This window comes from Triplophysa dalaica, chromosome 12, assembly GCF_015846415.1.
Source record: "Triplophysa dalaica isolate WHDGS20190420 chromosome 12, ASM1584641v1, whole genome shotgun sequence".
NCBI classification, from domain to species: Eukaryota; Metazoa; Chordata; class Actinopteri; order Cypriniformes; family Nemacheilidae; genus Triplophysa; species Triplophysa dalaica.
Window position 1 is genome coordinate 3220921 of NC_079553.1, and position 24440 is coordinate 3245360.

The following is a 24440-nucleotide window of genomic DNA, read 5'->3' on the forward strand; positions in this document are numbered from 1 at the left end:
CAATCTGGTTTGAAATGATATCAGCTTTAGCACAAACTTGCCACTGTAGGTGGTCTATGCCATCATGAATATAGTCTATTATTTTGGATTGGATTATTTTTTTAATGTATCTTACTGGTCTGATTGTATATAGCATATTGAAAGGATAGTTCCCCCTAAAATGGAAATTCTGTCATAATCTAATCATGTACTCAATTGACTTACTTGTTTCTGTGAATACAAAATAAAATATTTGTAAGGATGTGTGTAACCAAATAGTTGTGGGGCACTATTGACTTCCATAGGAGAAAACAAAACTACCATGGTCAATAGTGCCCCAGAACGATTTGGTTTCGTACATTTTTCTAAATATCTTCTTTTGTGCTCAACACAACAAAGAAATATATATAGATTTGAAGCAATATAACGGTTAGTAAATCATTTTCAAAATGTTTTGCATGACTTCTGCATTATCTTGACTCTTTGTTCCTCTCTCTTTCTCTCTCTCTCTCTCTCTCTCTATCTCTCTCACTCTCTCTCTCTCTAGCAGACTGCTGTGTGCCACGTACAGGCACAGTCCAGCTCTGTGGGAAGGCTGATCTAGTTATATAACATTCGGTGCAGCCGTTGTCTGCTGGAAGATGAGCATGCAGGCATCCCTCTAACAAAAGCCTGTTAGGATCATATTGTCACACTGTGAAGCCTTTACAAAGAAGTGTCCTTGCTACTGCACTGTGACCACTGTGCTCTTTTCTGGTTCATTTTTTCTTCAAAGAATGAAGATGCAGTCCAAAGAGCATACACTTCAAAATGAACAATCGGTTACGGTGTGAGCAAGTGACAAAACTCAATCAATCAAAACACACAGTGGCACCTCTCTACGTGAGCCCCCTAAGCCATCACGCACTTCACAGCCGCACGCTCAGTCAGGTGTCCCGTTCGACTATGGCGGCTGTCATGACGATGGAGCCAGCAGCCCTCTCATTCTCCGCAGGAAGTCCGAATGGCAGTGGCATCCAATGACAGAATCAGGCACACGGGGGCTATGAGTCATCACCTGAATGCCAGGTGAACTTTACTGGACACTGAAGAGTCTCCGGGAGTCCGTCTAAACCTGGAAATATGCAGCGCTGGCCCCACAGAGATGATGAGAGACTCACCTTATCTCTAATTCTGCAGGCCATTGACCTATTCAACGACAAAACACCCTCTCTAAATTTTCGTGACATCATAAGGCATTACAGGGTCTCTGGCTTGTGGGAAGACACTGTTTTTATCACGCGAGGTTGTTCTTATTCTTAGGCGTCAAGAGTGGTTTGTTTTTGCTTGTTTATTTATGGCACATACGCTACATTGCTGTAGTATTTTGCTTCCTTAAAAGTAATTCTACCCCTGTGAAATGAATCTAAAAAAGCAAAATAATAGGTTATAGGTCTAGCAGCTATATTTATGTTTATGCCTAGTTATTAAACTGTCCAGGGGGTTTCGACTACACGATGGATTTGTTAAACGGCACTCTTTTGTCAACGGTTTCATCATAGGGTTGTCAGGGTGACTGTGTTTAGATTCTAACATGTAAGTATATTTAGAAAGAGGTAACAGAATACTTTATGCAAACTTTGTAGTTTTGTTTCAGTTTTCTTTGTGCAATTCAGCCCCAAGGACTGTGTTAAAGAGAACATGTTTTGTGATTTTTAAGGTCGTACTTTGGTTTGTGGTGTGTCCGACATATAGTTTACGTACAAGGTGTAAAAACATTACGATTTTCTAATAATAGGTAGTTATTATCACCTTATTTCTTGACTGACTCGTTTGTCGATTCATCTGTCTAATCCCATTCCTTCTGTCAGCACACTCTGATGAGATTGGTCAGATGGTCTCGTCTGCTGTGATTGGTCGATCGCGCACATGCCGTACAGTGTAGCAAATGAAATGCAGGCAGGCATTGACGCAGATCTGACGCATAACTGAAATTAGAACGACAGTCGACTCGTTCGCGTGATTCAGAGTCGACTCCTTTTTTTAAAAGCAAACAATTTGGTTATTCGTTCACTTTCGGCTTTATTCAGAAAATAATATCACAGAGAGACGATTTGCTGTGCCGCATTGTCAAACTTACTGTACTTTGAAATCTGAGTGGGCAGGGAACACTTTCAACTCGAATAATGAAAAGCCAAACAGTATTTCAAGAACATTGTCCCTATGATGTTTGAGCTTTTATGATCCCTTAGGTGTAAAGTTTCAGGTTTTCTTAAATATTTTGGAAACTTTCTCTTGTTACTTTAACATATTATTAACACACTAATATGTATACACATACGTTTTATATAGATTATTATATATAGTGTAGTCTTTAAAGGGCTAGTTCACCCCAAAATGAAAATTCTGTAATAATTTACTCACCCTCATGTCATTCCAAACATGTACGACTTTCTATTTTTGCGGAACAGCAAACGATTGACTTCCATTGTATGGAAACTGACTACTGAGAACTTTTTCAGAATATCTTCTTTTGTGTTCCACAGAAGAACGAGTGGGATACAGATTTTGAGTGACATGAGGGTGAATAAATGATGACAAATTTGACCTTTTTGGGAAAACTATCCCTGCAAAGACAATGTATATTGGTTATACTGTCCTTAAATAGTAATTGAATGAATTCTTCTCCATTTATCACAGCACGGACACACACTTTCAAATAAACAATAAGCAAAAAGTCACTATTCTGTTTTAAAGATTTAAAAATACAAACTACAATAAAGTCAATGCGCACCACAGCTAAATTAAAACAAAAGGCCAAAATACTAGTTTATTTTATGTCATATTTTGGCAGCAACTTTCTTTCCTGAGAAACTAAAAGTTTAGTAATGTTCTTCCAGTATGTTCTGCTATTTACCTCCTTTACCCCCCATGGGAAAGGGTTAAATGAATTACAGTCCATGCTGATGGTTAACCCCACTAATAGTCCCCATGTGGGCCATGCTACTGCACCATTAGTGCGACTCGGAAGCTTTAGTCCTGCTGAAGAGTACAACTGAGTCAGGGAATTCTGGGAATTCTGCTGACATCAGCAACCCATGCATCGCCCCAGACGGGCATTCTCGTGAAACACTTGCTCTGCATGTAATAAGGTGTGTTTATACTAACATCAATATTTGGGTTTTGCTTATCATGTCTGTTAAGGTCGATTTTATTCAATGTGCACATTTTAGACACCCTACATGATATGATCATTCACATGTAGCCTACCTAGTGAGTATTTGAAGAATACTTGATATGATCCACAACACGTATTTCTCAGGGTCCCGTTGAAATACCGGGACGTGGAATTTTTGGAATGTTCCATGACGTCACCTCTCGGCGTCTGACAGCGAGGAGGGATCTCGAAATTAAGCTACTTCCCCGGCCAATAGGCGTCGCGGAAAGATACTACCTCATGATTATTAATCACGCCGAGAGCATGGAAGGGGGCGGGGACCCCGGGCGTCGCGTGCAGGGCGGTGCGGTGTAAAATGTATGCGTTGCGCGACAGCGTCTGTTGTTGTTGCGCCGATCAGCTGAACGCATGACCGCGCTTCCAGTTTGACAAGCGGGAGGGGAAGCCCCTTTGCCTCACGGACGTCCAGATATCGGCGAGAGAGGCGTACGCGACCGTACAGTTTGACAAGAGATGGGATGCGGAGCGCGCGCCACGCTCCTGTAGACAGTCAATGGCTACGGCGTCACAGCTCTGTCAGGTACTATCTCGAGGAAACAATGTTTTTTTCATGATGTTTATCCACATGTGTCGATAGTGGAGACCGATTTGGACGCATTAGTGAGCATATTTATTGTGAGTGTTATTGCATGCCGCCACGACCTTTGCCAAACTTAAACGCGGCGCGTAGATGCTTATGTGAGGTAAAATCCTCACAACGTAAATGCAATATAATAATGTACTTCCCGCAAACAATGCGGCGAATGGAGTCAAATCAGCTGTGTTGATCTATCAAACAAGTTGCTGCATTGTTGAGAAATGTGATGAACGCTTGCGTTTTCAGCCCATGGTTTTCTCCCGACGGTCAGCCAAGAATAACGCTTTGTTACATGGGAGTAACATGGTAAACCGCACGCCTCAGGAATCCGATGCTGTTTCATGATTCTTGGAAATGATGGACGGAGTCCCCAGAGTGGGGGCATTGCGAGAATCACTGGAGATTTGACCATAGAGAAACGATACGGGGCTTAATGATCTCATGCAAAAATAAGCGTCGCAATTACGCCGATACAATCCGACAATTACGTTAGGTTGCTTTGTGTACTGTACAGCTCTGTAAACGGCCACATCAAGGGCGTTTCAGGACAAAACATCCCTTTATTGTTTACAGTGATCACCACTTAACAATAGTGTGTCATTTTTTTTGGTGGAGTGCGCGATGCAGGGGATGCTTTCTGTGTCCGTCTTGTGACAGATTCGTATTTTGTAGTTTATATGGACCGACAAATACGACTGAGGGTCCGATATCAAATGGGATATGAAACCGATTCTATTATAACAGATCGCATTAGGAACGGAGGGGTTTGTTTGGCCCAGACATAGTTGGCTAGAGATACTTTGTTTTAATGCAGTGTGTGGTGGAGAGGAGGGAGACCTTAATGATATTATTTTTTAGTGTATCAGCACAAAGAGGAGAAATCAGCGACTTGATGTTGCTTGAACCGGGCAAGATTAAACCGAATTTGAAGGGGAAATTATGCTTTTCTTGTTTGCACTGTACAAGCTTAGCTTTGTGCAATTGTAAGGGTGTGATTTTGACTGTTTTGTTAAACTTCTTGTGGACTAATAATGGATAATTTAGTCAATGTTTATATGGGGCATTATGTTCGGTACATTAGTATCATGTTTTATTTTTAGTCTGAATATTTGATTTAGGTGATTATTGGCAAACAATGACCGGGAAACAAATGTGATTAGGGATGCACCGGAATGTAAGTTTTGACCGATAACCGATAATTCTTAAACATCGGAAGAAGATAATGGCAATGGTATCTTATTTATATGCACTATTAATTTCAACCAGAGGTTGACCCATGTGCTTTAATATCAAATGAGCCAAAAAGAGCATGAGAAGAATAATACAGAAAATATAAAGAATACACAGAGAACCGATATATTGGCCGATATACGGTACCTAAATATTAATATAACTTTTTCTGAGACGGTACATGATTTTCAGGGGAAAAATAATGTTCTAAGCCTACTATACAGTTAATCAAGATTCTTTAACTTTTATACTTTTCTGGTATAATGTTTATTTAATAAACAAATAATGTTCTCTCAGAGCAACCCAGAAAGATTTTCTCAATAGCCACAAGTCTAACAGGTCTCTAGACACAAAGTATTCAGACTGCAATTGGCTACAAACAACATGCTTTTGTTACTAAAATGTACACATTCATAAATATCTACATAGTACTTCAAGAATGTTTGGGTAATAATATTAAGGGAATGATTATGACAGAATGACAGTGCTGCGCTGGATTTTAACTGTGAGCACGTCCACCTGAAGCGATTCAGCCAGAGGAAATTATTCACAATTATCGGCTATAATACATCGGTCTAAATTTGTTTAACGTCCGATACTGATAACTAAAATAATGACGATTTATCGGCTGATACCGATATGGCAGATAATATATCATGCTTCCCTAAATGTGATGCTGTAAAAAATGGCCTATGTAGTTCTTTTGGAACCAAGCACAAGCCCATTTTTAGCTGTCATATTAGAATGTATTACTTGAGTAACTGTTTATCATTATTTATTTTTTATACACATCCCTATTAAGTAAAACAGTTTAAGTAAACAGTGTTCTGTTGGAAACCGAGGTCTGCTTTTGTCCGTTCCTCGTTTCATTATAAAAGAGCATGACACGGTCAAAAAAACATGTGTAACTTTCTTACTCAAACTCTTTAGAAATTCACTGAGGTTGGCAAGGTCAACGCTGTGTTCTGCCAGTAAGTGTGAGAGAATCTTTAATGACCGTTGCTTACCTTGTTAGCCAGAAAACCGCTGCACCTGTGGCGCGCCATAACCATCAGACTAATGAGCTGCTGGCAGAAAATTGTCTTGAAGTTTAGCCTTCTTTTAACTGCTCCATTTACATTTCTTTTTGCATGTGAAATGGAGCACATGAAAGATTGGACTCATAAAACAATTCCATTCTGAGCCATGGAAATAAGTGTGGAAAGAAGTTCTCGGCTAACGCTAATGACTTTGTTTAGTTTCAGCGAGTAGCATGGGTACCATCAGTGGTTGAAGGTGTGGTGTTCTAGAGCTGAGGGATAACTCGTTGCCCATTTTCACAGTGTGTGACTAGTGCTGTGTCCTTATGAAACTGACATTACCATCAACGCATCTCTTTTCTTCATTTCATCTCCCATCACTTCATTCTCAAGCATATTCACACTCCAGTTTGACATCATGTGAGATCCTTCATGCTTCTCCGCTTTGAATTACGTTTTTGTCTCACAGCAGAGATCAGACTTATTTGGACTTAAGTGTACTGAAATCCACACTTTTTAAAAGTTATTTGAATACAGAAAGAGCAATTTTACCTAGCCAATAAAAACGAATTAGGGGTTTGAGTCTGTGAATGATGGACCTGCTAATGTTTAAATAATAAGCGTCCTACCCGGCCTCCCACCCTTCCACGTTCTCGTATTAATTATTTTGAAGGATTTTACAATACTTTGGTGCTAATAAGAATGTAGTGTGCTCTGCTCGATCTAGATCTTATATTATGGTATAACTGCCAACTTAACTCCATTTGCTGTTTGGATTGTTATTTTTCTTGGTACAAGTTGTAGGTTAGTAAACTAGGAAGTATTTGCTCCTAAATATGGACATTATATGTTTAATGTATTAACTAAATACTTGACTTTGTTACAGTTTATATTTTTAAAATGTTCCAAATATCTGCAACCACAACGCCTGCACAGTAGAAAACAGAAACATCATTATCATCCTGTCAGGAATGTTGTTGTCTGTAGAGAAATAGTTAGTGTTATCCTTAAACGCTCAAATAAATGAAATGCCCCGTCACTACTCCTAAATATATAGAGAGCGCGTCCACTTTACCACATGAACACCACGTGAGCACACCCCATGGGTTGCAAAACACTCAACAAAATGAATTCTTACAATGTCAGAAAACGAAATTGCGCAACAATTCAGTGTCCAGGAACACCTGATGCTTTTTTAAGTCGCAGGGAAGTCATAAGGATCACCGTCAAGTGCCTTAAAGTTCATCAAATAATTGCGTGTTTTAGTCCCGGTTTCTTTGTTTCTCCTAGTCTCCTCAGCAATTATGCTTGGTTTTGTTACGTCAATGCATACTATCTAGGGCTGGGCGATTTATCGTACCCTTCATATGCTCTCAGTTTCTCAATGACATACGGTTAAATGCTGCCACATGTGAAAGCCAGAGGGCGCCCATGCACAGATACTCTGAATATGGGAAACAGAAGAAGAACAATTAGTTCCAGGAAATGCCTGTGGTAATATTCTTTCGCCTTCTAAACATTTCAGGCATTTTCATGATAATAAAGTTGATTTTATAGTTGATTTACAATAATGATGATAGACGAGTGTTGCTTTTTCAAATATACATAATAAACGACTTAATCTCGTAGTGATTTTAGATCGAGAAGTACTTCCTAATGATCAAACAACCATAGTTCACGGATGAGATGTGCATAAAACATACAATCCCCTTTTTTGGGGTCCCGATTTTTGGCATTTTTGCTCCCTATTGCTACTTCAAACCTGTTAAAAGTAGGGCTGTGTATTGAAATGTGCCTCACGATACGATACATATCACGATAGATTGGTCACAATGTAAGATATTGCTATACATTTCAATACAATATACATTTGTGATATATTGCAATACAAAAGTTCCATCTGATGTGCTTGTCTTTAAGGATTAGTGTAAACTTATCAGTTAACTCCGCAGAGTAGCCATAATGTGCGATGCATGGACCTTTAGATCAGGGGTTCCTTAACTGTGTGTCGTGTCCCAAAAGTGGATAGCACAGGGGAATAAGGTGGGTCATGCAAGTCGCTTGGCTGTTTTGTTACATTACAGTTAAAACAATGAATGTGGGCAGTATGACACCCCTGGTTCATCCAAGCTGTAAACTTGCTAGTGTCACATCTGTGAAAGCACAATAAAAGTTATTGTTACTTACTGGAATAAACTGTTCGTCTAATGCACCGCAATAGCCAAGTGACTTGGTGGTTCATGACTTGCGAAGCGTACAAATGGCATTTGTTTTCTATAACTCATTACTCCCTGACTTATTTTTAAAACCAAACACATCCACATGTCAGCTCTGAAAGCTCGGAGCGTTATAGATTTTGCCATGCTCATGACATGATTTAAAAAAATGCATAGATGGTAGAGGTATCACTAAACGATAGACTATGGGGAAAACAATTATTGCGATTGTTACATGTATCGATATTTTTGCACAGCCTAAGTTAAAAGTCACACTCAGGATAGCCAATATACAGTATTCGCCAGCTTCCATGTTAGCCGCTTCTGTTACCTCTATGGATGTGTTCCACTTTTGGCCAGTCTAGAAATGTCTTATCCCCAAAGATCCCTTTTGCACACAATTATTTCACGGTTTGCTGTGAATAAGAACCGGCCTTCAGCCGTAATTGGTTAATCATTTGTAAAATAACAGCAGTTCCACATACCAGTGTGTGGTCACACAAACAAGAGTCGCAATGAATAAGATCTTTGTTGATCTTCAGTGATGTACAGCATCACACAACATACATTTACAGTAGGTGTCACTGTCACATTTTGAGTGTGTTGGCAAATTTTGGTATTTTTCTGGTTAATTTCTTAGCACCTGTGTTAAGCTTCTATTAAGTGTTTCGTATGTATCAGTACATTAATCATTACAGCGCACAAAATTGAGAAATTACACTTTAATGCAAATGAGAAGCGATGCGGCAGCCGCCAGTAGGAGTGAAGATGCTGGAGCAAAAGATCCTTTCCTTTGAGATGCTGCAGGCAAAACTAAAAAAGTAGTTTTTTTTGTGCGTTCCATATGATTTGTCTTTCCCACGTACTGGGATATTATTAAGATTAATGACGCGTGGAAAATGGTGACAGAAATCCCTGCCATGTTAAGCGAATTTGATTCATGCACTGATAATCATTCATCTTGCTCATGATATGCATTTTTGCAGTTAACAAACACTTTCCCCTCCAGAACGTTTGTGGCAGCTAGAAAACTGATTCCTTGTCAAAACAGAATGGGATTTGAGTACAGTTATCTCAACAGTGATCAGATTTTTCAGACCAGTTTTGCTTGAGTCTTTTCAGCCCCAGTTCACAGATATTAAGTTTGTATGAGAGTTTGGTAAATGTAGCTAATGTTGGTACAACTATTATAAATCATTTTCGAGACTTTTGGGGTTTGTACTTTAGATACTCCTTAACACTTCTATACAAATGTGATGTCATCAATGAGGCTGGACATTTCTTTTGCATTTGAAAACCCATAATTATTAATATTGGCTTTTTGTGAAGATGCAGTAACGTTTGTAAATTCAGGATTACTTTGACGAAATAAATCCTGTCACAAAATCCTGATACAGCAGACTCTTGCACTGCAAAAGTAAGTCTTACCTTACCATTGCTCCCTTCCATGCCAGCCTTGATCTTAATCTGTGAGCTTAAGAGCTGTTTCTCCTCTGCAGCTTTTCTGCAAGTAATGTGAAGAACAAACCTGCTTGGTCATTTGAGACCTTGCAGACTGTAGAGATGGGTTACCGTTAGGGGTGAGGAGGATTTTTTAAGATATTGTATGTGTGTGTATTCAATATTTCTCCGTGATTCATTTTTAATACTATTTTAAAAAAATTACAGCACTGATTGAAAGTTAGTTTTAAATGGCATCAAGCAGTGTCTTGTAGTCTTCTCATTTTACTCAGGTCAGGATTATTTGCTGTGTAGTAGTGTTGATCATCGTCTGGCTTGGACTTGTTGGTGGTTGTTGGCTACTGCTGCTGATGTGTATAGCATTACCTCTCTGATGGAGAATTTTCGGTTAACGCAACCTCTGGTTCTAAGAGTGGAAGCCAAAGTACAGACACTAGTCAGACTCTAAGGGGCAAACGTGATGCGATGACATATTAAATCTTAAATATGCTAGTACATGAAGAATCAATTCTATTCGAGACGTGACCCTAAGAAATGATTCTGGATCGAATCGTGAGGAACCAAACGATTCCCAACCCCTTAGTATTAACTAAGAACTAAGTACTTAAGAAATTATATTTTGAAGTTAATGTTTTCAAATAAGTTTTTTCTAGATGTGTTGGGGCCATTCCAGTCCAGTGTCTTTCGTTTTCCAATAAAATCAAACCTCAGGAGTGACAAAGTCATCCAAGAGCAATGTGAAAGACTGACAGCATGACAAGACACATGAAGTCTCTGATTAACAAACAAAAAACATTTTCCTGAAAAGTCTAGATATTAGCTACTGTATTGCTTAAAAGTAAATATGAACTTGTTTTCCGGACCGTATTTGTGGTGTGAAAAATACAGAGCTTCTTTCCTGTTGTTTTGACCTGTTTCTCCAGTTTTCATTTTCTGCAAATCACAGCCGTTGAGAGAGAGAGTCGCGACAATGGAAGTTCAAATTTGTCCCTTCTCACGTGATTCATGGAGCCTTCAGATAGTTCCAGAAGTAATGTTTTCTCTTTAAATGCTTTATTCCTTTAATTTTTTCTTTCATTTAATGACAAGGCGTCTTTAAATGGGTTAAAAGTTCGTCACAATAGGTCCATTTAGCCGCAGCTCAACGCGATACGAGTAACTTCCGGGAACTATTGAGAACCTCCATGAACCGCCATTGCTGTGAAAAAACTGTTCCAGTTGACACAGAAACTGCAATTTGAATTGAAATTTGGGAGCGATATTGTTAATAGTTCTCAAATAACAAAAATATATAATGTTACTTAAACACTCTATAAATTGGATATTTTAAAATCCGAAAAACAGCCTATGAAATGGTCTCTCAATTGTTTCCCCGGCTATATATGAAGATAACATGCCAACATTTTAATACCTAATCTTATTTATATTATACTCAAGCAGGGAACTCATAATTTGCTCACCCTTATATCCCAGAATTATGGGGAATTGTGTATTTTGTCTCAAAACTGAATGAAGCGACTCGTGGGAGTCACGGCCTATAGACTGATTTCACGCTGCCGCCTTGTTGAAATCCAAAAGTCTGGCAGAGGTCGGGAAGAAAACCGCAAAGACAGATAGACTGCCATGGTTTGGACAACCAACCTGGAGTTATTAAATGATTTAAGCTCTTAAATGTGACAATATAAGCACAGGATGCGTGTCACACGAGCTGTTATTCTTGACAACTTAAGCTGCACCATCACATATTAGAGTCTGTTTAAACTGCCATAAACCGGTTTCATTTGCGCACACACAGCCAATCTAATATTGACATGAATAAACAAATGATGTGTTTAAAAACACAGACACTTGATGGTAGTCTATTCATTGTAGTCTATCTGTCCTTCCGGTCTTCTTCCACCTCTGCATTGTTTCCAATTTCAACATAGCAGTGGAGTGAAATCAGTCTATGGATAGAGGATATATCTCGGAGAGGTTCGACTGCTTAGGCAGCCGGGGCAAGTCTGGCCATATTGAAATTAAAGCTAAAGTTCACCCAAAAATAAAAATTCTGTCATACCCAACCTTAGGTTGTTCCAAATTTCTTTTCGGTTAAACAAAAAGAAAGACATTTGGAAGAATGTTAGCTTTTTCTGGCCATCTTTGACCACCATAGTTGGAAAAACTATTGTATAGGGCCAATATTTTTTGTTATGTTTAATACAAAAGAGGATATTTTGTGGAATTTAGAGAAGTAAACAGTTCTGGGGCACCTTTGACTATCATTTAAATTCTTCCTACTATGGTAGTCAATGGTCCCCAGAAATGTCAGTTGCCAACATTCTTCCAAATATCTTTCTTTGTGTTCAACCAAACAAATAAATTCTTCCATTTTTGGATGAACTGTCCCTTTAAAATGAGTTCTATTGAACAGTATATTTCAATAATTTTGTAGTGTAGTTCAGTTAAGCCTTGTCTTTGTACATTTGTGCTTCTTTCACACATGCTGTCTAGTCCAAGTGTCAGTGTCTAGTCAAAGTCTAAGTCTACAGAGAAGTGTCCCCTCTTGCTGTTCAAGCCTGGTGTATATTGAACTCTTGGCTTCTTTCCATTCCAAACAAAGTATTGAACATGTTCGTCCTGTGATCTGAGTTCTGTGTGTTTATTCTATGCATCACCAACCGTAGTCTGTTATCATATTGTTGCAACTTGCAGCAACAGCTCAGAAGTTTTCAGGGTTTCTGGGTAAAAGGCAAGAATCTCCTTCATAGATAAAATATACATGAACATACTTTAAACCCTCAGCCAAGAACTGTGTCACAGCTGGGAAGTACAAGGAATAATTCACCCACAAATGAAGTATAGTTACCTAATTGATCCCATAGAAAATTGACAAAAAAATTGTTTTTCTTTTTTTCTTTTACAATAAGGTTTTTTCTGACTTTTCATTCATTTTGCTTTAAAGAGCTAAGAAAGAGATTTCTGTCCAGTTCTACTCAAAAGGGTTGTTTTTGGACCAGTGCACTTTAGCATCTCTACAACATTCCAGACTCATTTTGTTTATGGTTGTGTATAAGTATTTCAAAATAACGTTTGAGTTATTTAGATTAGCTGCAACTGTGCAAACCGTTGGTTCACAAAGACATTTGTACAGTGGACGGGGCAGCAAATGCAGGTATGTTTGCGGTTAACTCACATAAATATTGATCTGTATGAAAGGTATCGTATTGAGCGGGAGGATAACACTCGGCACATTCCAAGTCAAAGATTTTTTTTTATCTCTCTCCACCCGGGGTCAAATGTATACAATTTCTCTGAATGTGTGCGCTGACCATTAAAAGCCAACAACGTCACCGAGAAATGAGATTCCCCATCTGAAGGAAAGCCGATCTAAAAATCTTTCCTGCCAGATGCCAGACTTCTCATCCGCTCTTTCTTTCTTTCTTCCCTGAGAACATGTGTATCTGCATGTGTCTTCACGCTTGGCCTGGCTCAACTTCTTCCTTGAATATCAGAGAGATCTGTGTGCGAGACACACGCCTGGTCTCCGCAGTCGGATACAGACATGGACTGTCTGCTTTCCCTCCTACACGCACACATTCTATCTCATTGCCCCCCGTGTTTGCGCTGACCGTGATGTGTTGCGACAAAGTGACCTGAAGTCATTCATTTGCAATGTGAATCTGTGAGAGTTGGAAACTCTATGTGGTTGCATTCGCCGACACTACAATGTTGAGAAAACCTAATGCAAATTAGAAGCTGTAAATACTGTAAGCAAAACAAAAGATGTAAAACATATTTACAGTTAATTATAGATGTGTGTTTCATATGATTTAATATGGTGCATGGTTGATTTTTTTGCTGTTTAGCTAATATTAGATTTCTATAAACCCTGTACAGATTCTTTTTAGCGTAGAGGCATTTGACGCAGAGCGAGAACGGTTTTAATATTTATTGTGATCTTAACTTTCACTTTCTATAACTGTGAATGCGCAGCTTAGGGAAAGAACGGAAAAATTGTGGGAGGGGGGCCCTTGAAGGTAACTGGCCCCGGGGCCTTGAAGTCATAATCTGTCCCTGGAGCCAGACTGTCAGTTTTGACTGGTTATATCTCCTAAATGCGAATTTTGCCAGCGCTTAATAGCATATCAGTTTATTGACGTCCTTAAAGTGCACTCATTTTTAATAAAAGGAAAAAAACATTTTTGCTTTGATTTCACTGGGACTTTAAAGATACTTAAATTTTTTACTTTGATTTGGAATTTGTTCTGAAAGTTTTAATTTGACATAAAATATATTTTTATTTCGCAGAGGGCACTTGTTAATTCTTGTGAGACACAGTGAATCGTGACATCCCTAGTAGAAGGATGTTTTAATGGAAACCGTGGAAATCCACAGAGGTCTTTCCAGATCTCTGGGTGTGCGGGGTTCTGTGTGGTCCTGGCTTGGTCGTGTGACTGAAGCCGGCTCTTTTCTCTTTGCTCAGATGGAAAAAGGGGTTTATGGGGCTTTGGCTGGTAAATCCCCTGCCACAGAGGGGATCAACGCACCGGGCTCAGGTCCAGCAAAGCATCCCTGGCATCAGCACTGCCATTAGCATGAGATGCTTGAGTTCCCCAAATCTTTGACGTGGCTTAGTGTGATCTAGATGTGATCTCTCGCACATGCGATTGTGAGTCTCGTCTAAGACTCAAGGGTGCTCGAGCCGTGATCCAGTTTGTCCTGCAAAATGACAAATGTGTTGTTGTATTTCATAATTTAGTGTATGTAGTGTTTGATGATTTAATGGTTTGTGGCGTGTTTTGCAAGTCCTGATTGTACTGCCGCTCCAGTTAAACTGCATGTCTGAATCCTGCGTTGATGGTTACATAACCGCACGTTCAACGAGTCACTCGTTGCTGCAGCTGTCTGCCCAGCTGCCAGCAGTCGGAGAGCTGCCAAACACAGAGATCGCACCTCTTCGCTGTCCAAGACAAGCTGACTATCACACAAGGAGCTTTCGCCGCTGACTCTGTGCCAGACTTGATTTAACAGTTCAGTGCAATCTCATGCCTTGTTTTAATGTGTCGTTGATCCATAAATTGTTTTCATTTTTTTATAAGTGATTTTACTTGAGAGTAGTTCGCCCTAACCGAACAGCACCCGCACGAAAGAAATTGATATAGGTTTGAAATGATGAGAGGTTGAGTAAACGATGACATAATTTTCATTCTTTGGTTGAACTATCTCTTTAAACATAAATGAGCAGTAAATGATAACAGAATTTGTATTTCTTTGTGAACTGTTCCTTTGAAAGGGCAGTACTGTGTCTCCCACCATGCACTGAGCTTTTAATGCGGCGTTTGGGTTTTGTTCTACACGTCTTAATCCACTTGGCACAGTGAACACTAACAGGGCGAAGGATTCTACAAATAGAAGGATTTCGGTCATAAGCCCGAGCTGTATACTTGGATAAGTGTAATTGCATTCCAGCACTGCAGACTATCAGTGGTGTTCTTCACTAGACATTTGTACTGTTTTGTTTTTCTAAATGTCACAAACTCAATTTCAGCCTTGTAACCACCTTTGAACCCTTTCATTTATGGCTTTTTATTGATGGTGTTTTGCATAATATGCATCTTTTAACATTTCCTGGTTATATAGGCATCACAGACATATCACATATGGTAACAATAGGGTTGTTCCGATTGACGATACTATTGTGTTTCGACGATCCTCAGGCCTATAAGCGATAGCGGATTCCCTAAACTATAGTTGGCTGTTTGCCAAAATATATTGCAAATCATTATTACGAACATGCATTGCGCATTTCTTCATGCAAGAGAGCTTGCAATGCACACGGCTTAAGCTTTCCATGGTGCCAGAGAGAGTTTTATAATGTGCAGGCTTTTGAGTTTTCAGCGCCAGAGAGAGCTAGCGATGCGCCAGAGAGAGTTTTATCGCGGGCTTTGCCTCTAGCCAGAGAGTTTATAATGTTGAGTTTTCAGTGCAAGAGAGAGCATGGCTCGAGCTTTTCGTCAAAGGAAGTGCCATGAGCGTTTAAAACCAGTGCATGAGTCGTTTCCCTTTGGCAATCTTGTAATAACAGCGCATGCGGGCGCATTTGGACGAATGATATTGATTTAAAGCAATAGTTTACTTTCTCTTGTTTATACGGTTGCGGTGGTATATAACAATTTTGTCAACTGCACTGAACTCAAACTTAAATGCTAATTTCAGTCACACATGAGCATTTTCTAGACAGCTTCTGTTTTTGTCAACAAATCCATCTTGTCATGGATAAATGCGTAATTGCCCCGCCTCTCAATACTATCGTGTATCGGCGATCCACAGGCTGGCGATAGAACGATCTGACTATAGAGAATATCGCCCAATATACTACTAATACTACTTAACATAAATTTGTCTGGGTGGTTACACTAGCATGTGCTTTAACTGTGCTGAAGAATCAAGTGTCAGTTTGTTCATGTCATGTTTTGCCCATGTTCAACAACCCTCTGTAAACATAATTCAGGCAATGCGTCGAGTCAAACTGCAGTGGGAGCACTGTGAGCTTCTTTAAGTGAGAGCTACCTGCCTCTGAATAAAGTACAGTCTGTTCTCGGCTGTACGGTCTGAGTTTTTTGTGAGAGAGAGACTGTGAGAGAGAGAGGAATGGCATGAACAAGTTATAAAATACCCTGCTAACTCACCCGCTAATTCACACATACACACATGTGCCAGACTTCCAAATCCAAACTCTACACGCCTGCCAAACAAAGCTGATACAGATTCCTTGACTGACCATCTTTCTCTGTAATATCAAATTTTCGATCATTGGAATGATCCCCTTGTTGCAAATCGATCACTTTTCTATTATTTGTCTATGACTGTGCTTTCACCGTATTATACATGTAGAACTACAATAATGTCTCTTACGATGTGTTTGCTTGTACTGTGGCTAAAATGTCTCAAAACCTAACTTTCATTCGTCAAAGAAGAATTTGCATGAACTGTTCTGTAAAACGGTTTCTCTCAACCCAAGATCCAATAATGGGCTGCGCTGACTTACGCAATGCCTGTGTGTTATTTCAATGGAGAGAAATATTCTGACAAACGAACGCCTACTCGTGTCTCTGTTCTGCTTCTCTCACAGTTCGTCTTTTACAACAGCAGCTATTTTCAGCACTGCCGTAATATCGCTTTGGATGGCGTGAGCCAATGCAACGGATGTTAGCTTCTAAACCGCCGCCATTAACGTCAAATGTGTTGCTATTCCCTCAGGCCAGAAGGAAGAGGGCTGGATCTGATATTAACCCGAAATGCTGCAAACAACAGCCAAGTAGTAACGCATTCCATGGATTCTGAAGCCACACAAAAGTTTTGTGCGAGTAGCAGACCAAATGTTAAGTAATGAGTAAGATCATGATACGTTTTATCTTCACTTCCACAGCAGCTCGAGAGAAGTTAGCGTCCCATGAGGTCTAACCTTGCCATCCTTTTTGGAGAGCTGCTCTCAAGCTGCAGTGGAATGAAAGATTATCACAGAATATCTATACTTCACAGAATATACTTTTAAGTTTCATATGTGACTTTAGAAGACTGGAATACTTATGTAGTGCACTTTTTGAAAAATGAAAGAAATTGAGACATTAAGCACCTGTTTTGGTCATCATGACATGACGGAAATAATTTATTTAGATTGGATGTAAATTGCTTTTCCTAAAAATGTATATATTGTCTAAAAAGAACATCTTGGATGAGTAAATCAGATTTTTTATTTTCAGGTGTCCTTATCACTTCGAAACAGCTTAGACCAGCAAACCACCATTGTCTGTTTCACTTTCTCTCTTTTTGCAACACAACGGGAGACATGCAACCAACCATGTCTTCTCTACCTCTTATGTGCTCATTTTGGGCTTTAATAATTTCACTTAAATATGGTGCAAATGAAATCACACAGAGAAGTGTTCGACAAATGTTATGCTTTAGCAAGCGAGCTTAATCTAGGCTTTATCTTTACCTTTCTGTGCAGATATCAAACTTCGCAACCTAAAAATGAAATTGAAAAACCAGACACACTTGCTAAACCGGTAACCATGGAAACACACTGAAGTCTCGGATAACTGGCTCGGGTCCCAACTGTTCCCACTTGTGAAAAATACACTGCTTTGGAAGGTCAGTAAGGTACCCAGTTTAATGTTTTGGCAGCGATCGCTGACTTTGGATTGGCCGCGCACTCATTTCAGACTCTTACAGCAAACCAAACGCTACCATTTTTTTAAGTCACAGATAACCCAAAATGTATCTTTTGTCAAACTTTTTTTTTAATGCATTCATATTTTTGAGATTTCTTTCAATGTAATGTTACACTGTGCAGTAACCAGGCGTGATGCAATAGGTTTCGATAAGTTAAGATGCTTTGTGACACAAAGAGAACATATCTGATGTTTTCGCAGCGATTCAGTGAATGCGATTTAGGTATGGGCACAAGCACAACACATTTTGTTTGTAGTTGCAAGGGGTTATACGGTCTTGCTGTCCCTGAAGATTATCTTTTTGCAGGAAGACAAAAAGGAAGATCATTTTTACACTTTCTTGGCCTGGTGATCACCCCAGTAGGCCATTTCTAAAAGCATTGTGTTTTTCGAAGGAATTTTCGAAGGATTCAAATATTGATGTCAGAGATTCCGCGAGTGTATAGTGACTTTAGTGTATAGTTTGGGTTAATACACGTTTCGCTGAAATGTGCAATATGAGTAAACCGTGCTCATAAATAGCTGCTTAAACTGTAGCTGCGGTTGAAATAAATTGGACCCGAAAACGGTAGTCCTCACGTCACCACTTAACAAGCAAATTGCTTGCGGCATACCGCATTTACCAGAGTATTCCTGAAAAGCACAAAAAGCCTTTAATGCATTTGCTAGAAAAGCAATTCTAGGATTGTATAAGGTAAATGGATTCATCAACAGAAAAGTGATTCTCTTGATTCAATTGTTGGCATTCAAGCGAAGCTATTTGGCAGTTCCCTGGGAATCAAACCCATGACCTTGGGGTTACTAGTGCCATGCTCTACCCGTTGGGCTGCAATATCACGTGTATCACAATCACTTTGTGTTGTCTGACAGTGTCTGGCTTTGTCTGCGCGTTTGCATTAGGATGTACAGGCGTATATACTGCAAACACATGATGCAGTTTCCTCTCGTCTGAAGTTCCAAAAGCCTGCCAGGCAGTGACAGCTCCTCTCAGCAAACAGCAGGAGGGAGCCGGGTGGATGTGTACATCCATTATTTTCCTTCACGCCATCCGTTTTCCTCAACTTGGAGCAGCTGGGCTGTGTCAGTAGTCTGTGGAAGACCGTACCGGAACGTCTGTGCTTAGTCACTGTAAAGTTTGAATGTCTTGAATTTTTTTTATATGCCTCTTAATCAAAATGATTTTGAATGTTGAGTACTAGCACTGCCCTCTATGCCAGCTGGGGCACGCCGGCTATTCTTTACGAATTTGATTGGTCGGTGGTGAGTCAGCTTTATCAATCTAAAATTTATGATACTGCAATTTACATTATAGAGGTTACCAAGAAAATCTATAAACCGTATAAACCTGTATAAGGGTAGTTGACAAAAAAACACTAGACATGTGTCCTATGGTGTGACCGCAATTTTGGGGGAAAAAGCTAAGAAAATAAATCTGTTTTATGCCATTTTCCATTACAGATATAAATAATATACAATAATATATTACATATTTGTTTTTCTAAATTGTGTCACACCATAGGACACATATTACAGTTTATTTGTCCACACATGTGATTTTCCATTTACAGCAGAATAATCGGGTTTTAACATTGAAATTATACTAAAAACATTTTTTACGCGAGTACAAAAATACATTAGAAGCTGTGATTTGAGCTGTCAGCTCAATCATTATTAGTTACACACCCACATTTTTTCTTTTGCCAAGCAGAACGTACAGTTTCTATATCATTTGGATTTCATGAGTCCCAACCAAATTCCAAATTTCTTTAAATCATTTTTAAGGATTCAAAAATTCTGAGCAGGCTGACATTAAGCCCAAAAGCAGTTGTGATGTAGACCTGTGGTATGTGGACCGGTTCAGTCTGACCCAGAAGTCTCCGTGTCTCCTGATGTGCCGGGTGTGACTGGATCTATCCATCATGTCAGCCTCTATTACGGCGCTGACTCAGCCCCTCAATCTGCCTGGAGGAGACCTCCCCACCTCTACCCTTTACAGCACAAAATGGCCACGTCAGCTTACCAGTAAATAAGATTAAGGACAGTATGTGTGTGTTCCCAAGAGTGACTGTGTATGTGTAACTGGATGAGGGCCAAGTTGACAGTGCAGGACCGCGTTCTGTGTCTCTGGGATTACATAGTTTCTCAGTCTTTTTTATTTCAAGACCCTCTATAACAAGATTTGTCACTCGCAATTATTCAACAACTAAATATTTTTTACCGTAACCATCTTTGTTTTTGGTAGTAATGGCTTTTAAATGCTTGTTCTGTCTTCATTTTTAGATTACCGTTTTGAAATCGTGGCAGATATCATTTAAACTGAGCTATAGATCTTAAACTTTGGCCTGAATTCACTCTCATTCAGCTTTTACCTTTCAACACCTCCTTTCTTTTTACCCTGCGCTTTTCATTGTGTAGCACTTTTTAAATTAGGCTGCCTGAAACTCTCCGAGCTTTGGTTTAAGTTGTTCTTTGGAATAAAAAGAATCTGGCGTATGCCCAAGATTAGTGCGTTTGATAAAACAGTTCTGATCTTTTTCCACTTTGTGCTCTCCAAACTCAATACACACCGTATATTGATTTCTAAGTGCAGCGCGGAGCTCGAAGGCCTTGGCTTGTTCCCATTCTGTGGTAGTGCGAGAAGAACTCAAGAGAGGGAGAGAATGGCTTTTCTTAGTCTTATTGGTCCTTACTTGCAGCTGCTGAGGTCATTGGGTGGGATCCAGAGATAGAGGCCATGGGATATCAGATATTGTGGTTTGGATTGCGTATATTGGTTCTCTTACTTTACTCTGAACATTTTCAGGCTATTTTAACTGACAAGAGAGAAGAGGGTGGTATATGAAGAGTTGGTTCCAAAATGAGATAAAAATCTAAAATCATGTTTTAATTGTGCATTCCAATTAATATCAATCAAACAGCAGTTGGTTTGCCATAATAACTCAAAAATACAGCTCAATAACACAATAAAACAAAGTAAAAACATGATAACATAATCAAAGACATGGTTTTTAAATATTCCCCCTTTTTGGAACCAAACTCTTCAAGGTACACAATCATGTTTTTGAAGAAGGTTTTGATGTTTTGGGCTTGAGATGAAAAGGGTTATAAGTGTGAATGATAAAAGCATCACACCAAATTGTTAGTTTTGGGTCACATTGTTCTCAACCATTCCAAATGGTCATTTAGTGAAGTCCAATGTTTGTTGAATTAAACAAAATCAAACCTCAGGAGTGACGTTAAGTCATCCAACAGCAATGTGAAAGACTGACTGAATGACAAGACGCATGAAAACTGTGATAAACATCAAGATTATCACATAATCTTTTTTTACCTTTCCCTTAATACATGTATATAAATTATTGTTGTATTGCGTAAAAGTGAATATATACTTTCTTCTTAACAGTATTTATGATTTGAAAAAATCCAGAGCGTCAGTTCTCTGTTTCTTCAGTTTTTTTTCAGGTTTTATTTAAAATTTCTGAGAAATATTATAGTACTCCACAAAATAAAGAACCATACCTTTAAATAGTAAATTAAGAAAAATTTGAAATAATATTAAAAGGGACTCTATATAGTAATGTGAACGAATGTTTGCCGTTTGCCAAAACAGTTTACCCTCTGTCTTACACAGCATCCTTACCAAACGTGATGCCGTGCGATAAAAGGTATCTTTCCCATGTCAGAGGTTTTGTTCTGACCAGCCTCGACATGGATGAAGACTGTATACATTTGATTACAAATTTTTAGATTCGGAAATTATAGCATATAACAAGACGTGCGAGGCTAAGTGGATAGAGAAATCGGTTCTGAGTGTTTTGTGATTTATTGTCGCGTCCCGCCCCTTTTTTGCGTTCTGCATGCACAAACAAATTGCATATGGCAGGAATCGTATCACTTATGGCTGGGATGCGGTGCTACCCCACTCTTCTCTACCTTTAAATAACTGATGTTGTTTCACATATGCCATTTGGAGCACATAAGAAACATTTAAGCGTGCCCTCAGACCATCAGGAGAGATTAATGAAGCATTATGTCAGCTTTTAGAAAAAATACTCCGACTATGTCACTCTTGGCTCTAAAACAGCAGGATTTCGTTGTACAGCGCATTTAGAGAATAATCAAGAAGGGATGTGCGCTCCGTGGCTCAGAGATGTTTCTCAGTACACTTCCTCCGGACACACACACCCACACAAGCGCACAAACACACACACAATCTAGTTCTTATAGGCATTATTCCTTGAAGGGATAGTGCAGCCAAATATTCTGTCATAATTTACCATCCCACATGTGGTTTCAAAGCTGTATATGATTTTTCTTTTTTCGAATACAAGATATTTTGAAAATATCACGTCAATACATTTTTGTACAATCCTTTATATATTAGCACAATAGTACTTTTTAGGTGCTTCATTGTAAATCTGTGTCTTGCTAAATTATAATCTTGTGATCTTCAAGATGTTTGTGCTGTGTAAAAGCCTAGACGTTTTGTCTGTAATTGTTACAGTTCTTCGTCCTAACTAGGTGTGACACCTGGCTGTGGGTGGGATTATCCAGCGAGATGCGACAAAAATAGAAACCAGGCATGCGTCAGAAGATCTTGATGCGCAACGCTGTTGACATATGCGGTTGGCTAGGACAACAAACTACCACGGTGGAGATGTTATTCATCACTTGCTTTATTGCATCATGTATAATTTGGAAATGGTGCTACTTTTACCCTCGGATTCCACTTCCATATTCATCTCATTTCCTCCGGGCCTTTCTTACATGACATCATCATTGGCATTAAGGTGAGGGATGGATAGAACTACTTAAACATGTTTTGGCAGTGGACACAAATGTCTGCCCATGCTTGGAATGAATTTTTTTCTATTTAGCATTCTGATGATACGGTTGCTTGCCATCAAACTATAGATGGTCTGTAGTATTTCGATTTAGACTTTCACATGCTGTAGTAGAAACCAAGACGCAGCACCTTTCAGAGCTTTTCACGTTTTCTGAAATAGATTTAGTTTTCTGATTTGTCACCCTGGACCACAAAACCAGTCTTAAGTGGCACGGTTATATTCGTAGCAATAGCTAACAAGACAAAAATTGCGGCCAGAAACACGCCTACAAACTTCGCTCGCTGATGCCCGCTCTTTGGGAATTACCCTCCTGAAGTTTGGTGTCTATTTAAAGCTTAGAACTTCAGCTTCCAGGTTCATCTACACTCCACTATGCCATTACAGCGGTAAGCCAACAGAGAGCTTTAAAACAAGCCTGTTTCTTATCAACAGCCTACTACGGCGCCTCCGATGGATAACTTTAAAGGTGATTTTCTCAATGTTTCTCACACCCTTAGATTCCAGAGTTTCAAATAGTATTATCTCAACCAAATATTGGCCTATCCTAGCAAACCACACATCAATGGAAAGTTTATTTATTCCGCTTCAGATTATCTATAAAAAATCTCAGTTTTTGAAAACGTGGCTCTTATGTCTGGTTTTGTGGTCCAGGGTCACAGGAGTCTACGTCTGACTGTATTCAGCACTTAGTCATTCATCCACAGATGGTGCATCATGATTCCCAGGTGTTTTTGTTGAGAACTGTGTTGGTTTATGTGTCTGTGTCTGAAAAGTTGATGTAAACCTGATCAGGGGTCCGGCATGCGAGCCATTTATTGATGTTCGTTTATTCTTACATTTGGCCTAGAAAGTAAAGTCCTGTAGCTGTGTATCTTCAATGATTGTTAAACGGTAATCTAAAATACATGTAAATATTGTCCACATCGCTTATTGACGACCTGAAACAATGTAAACGGAGCTATAATAAGGGTGCTGATAAGAAACGTGTTTAGACGAATGTGAATATGTAAACTTGTGTTGCTTAAGTGGAAAACCCAACCCTGTGAGAAGATAGATCTTCAGGAGCGTACCTGAGAATATCTACTCTCAACCCAGTTTTCAAGTCTCTTCTTCCTGCATGTGTTGGTATTGGTTGACACACATAGACTCGCCGGAAAAAAGAGTGAGAGAGAACAAAATCAATACACAACTCCGCTCTGAGCCATCAACCAGAGAGACTCGTATATGCCCCCCTCCACAAGCTCCAAGTTAAAGTGAGAGGAAAGATGAGATCCTGGGGGTTTTGTTTGAGAGCTGCTGGGAGCGGGAGGCCGCGCTGGAAACGAGGTCGGATTTCCCCTCAACAGATTTTTACGAGTTGATGACAGCTGGCGGCGTGGTGCCAATCCCCTTGATGGGAGTCATGTGACCTCAGTCTCAACCCGCAGCTTCTCCATGACACATGTGGCGCGGTATGCTAATGCAGACTAGAGTTTCTTTGTCAGCAATTATTTGAAAGACCATATCTGAGGCATTGGTTGTGCAGTGGATCACGCTTGTGTGGCGATGTATAAATTTCATGCGTAAGTGACTGTAAGAGGGATCTTCCTCCTGTTTGTACAAGCCACAGCAATCTGCCTACAAAGACCCTCTTTAACCGGTAGGCAATGTTGGGCGTGACCATCATCCATCTAGACAT

General features: G+C 39.5%; 1 protein-coding gene across 2 annotated transcripts in view; it reads left to right on the forward strand.

The window, feature by feature from the left end:
- Positions 1 to 3468: 3468 nt before the first annotated feature.
- LOC130432634 (transcription factor HIVEP3) overlaps positions 3469 to 24440 on the forward strand; it is a 56471-nt gene continuing 35499 nt past the window's right edge. Inside the window, exons 1-2 of one of the 2 annotated variants that reach the window (XM_056762095.1) lie at positions 3469 to 3716; positions 17693 to 17835. The gene's annotated coding sequence lies outside the window, so the exon portion shown is untranslated. The remainder of the gene's footprint in view (positions 3717 to 17692; positions 17836 to 24440) is intronic. The other variant, XM_056762093.1, reaches the window with a different exon arrangement.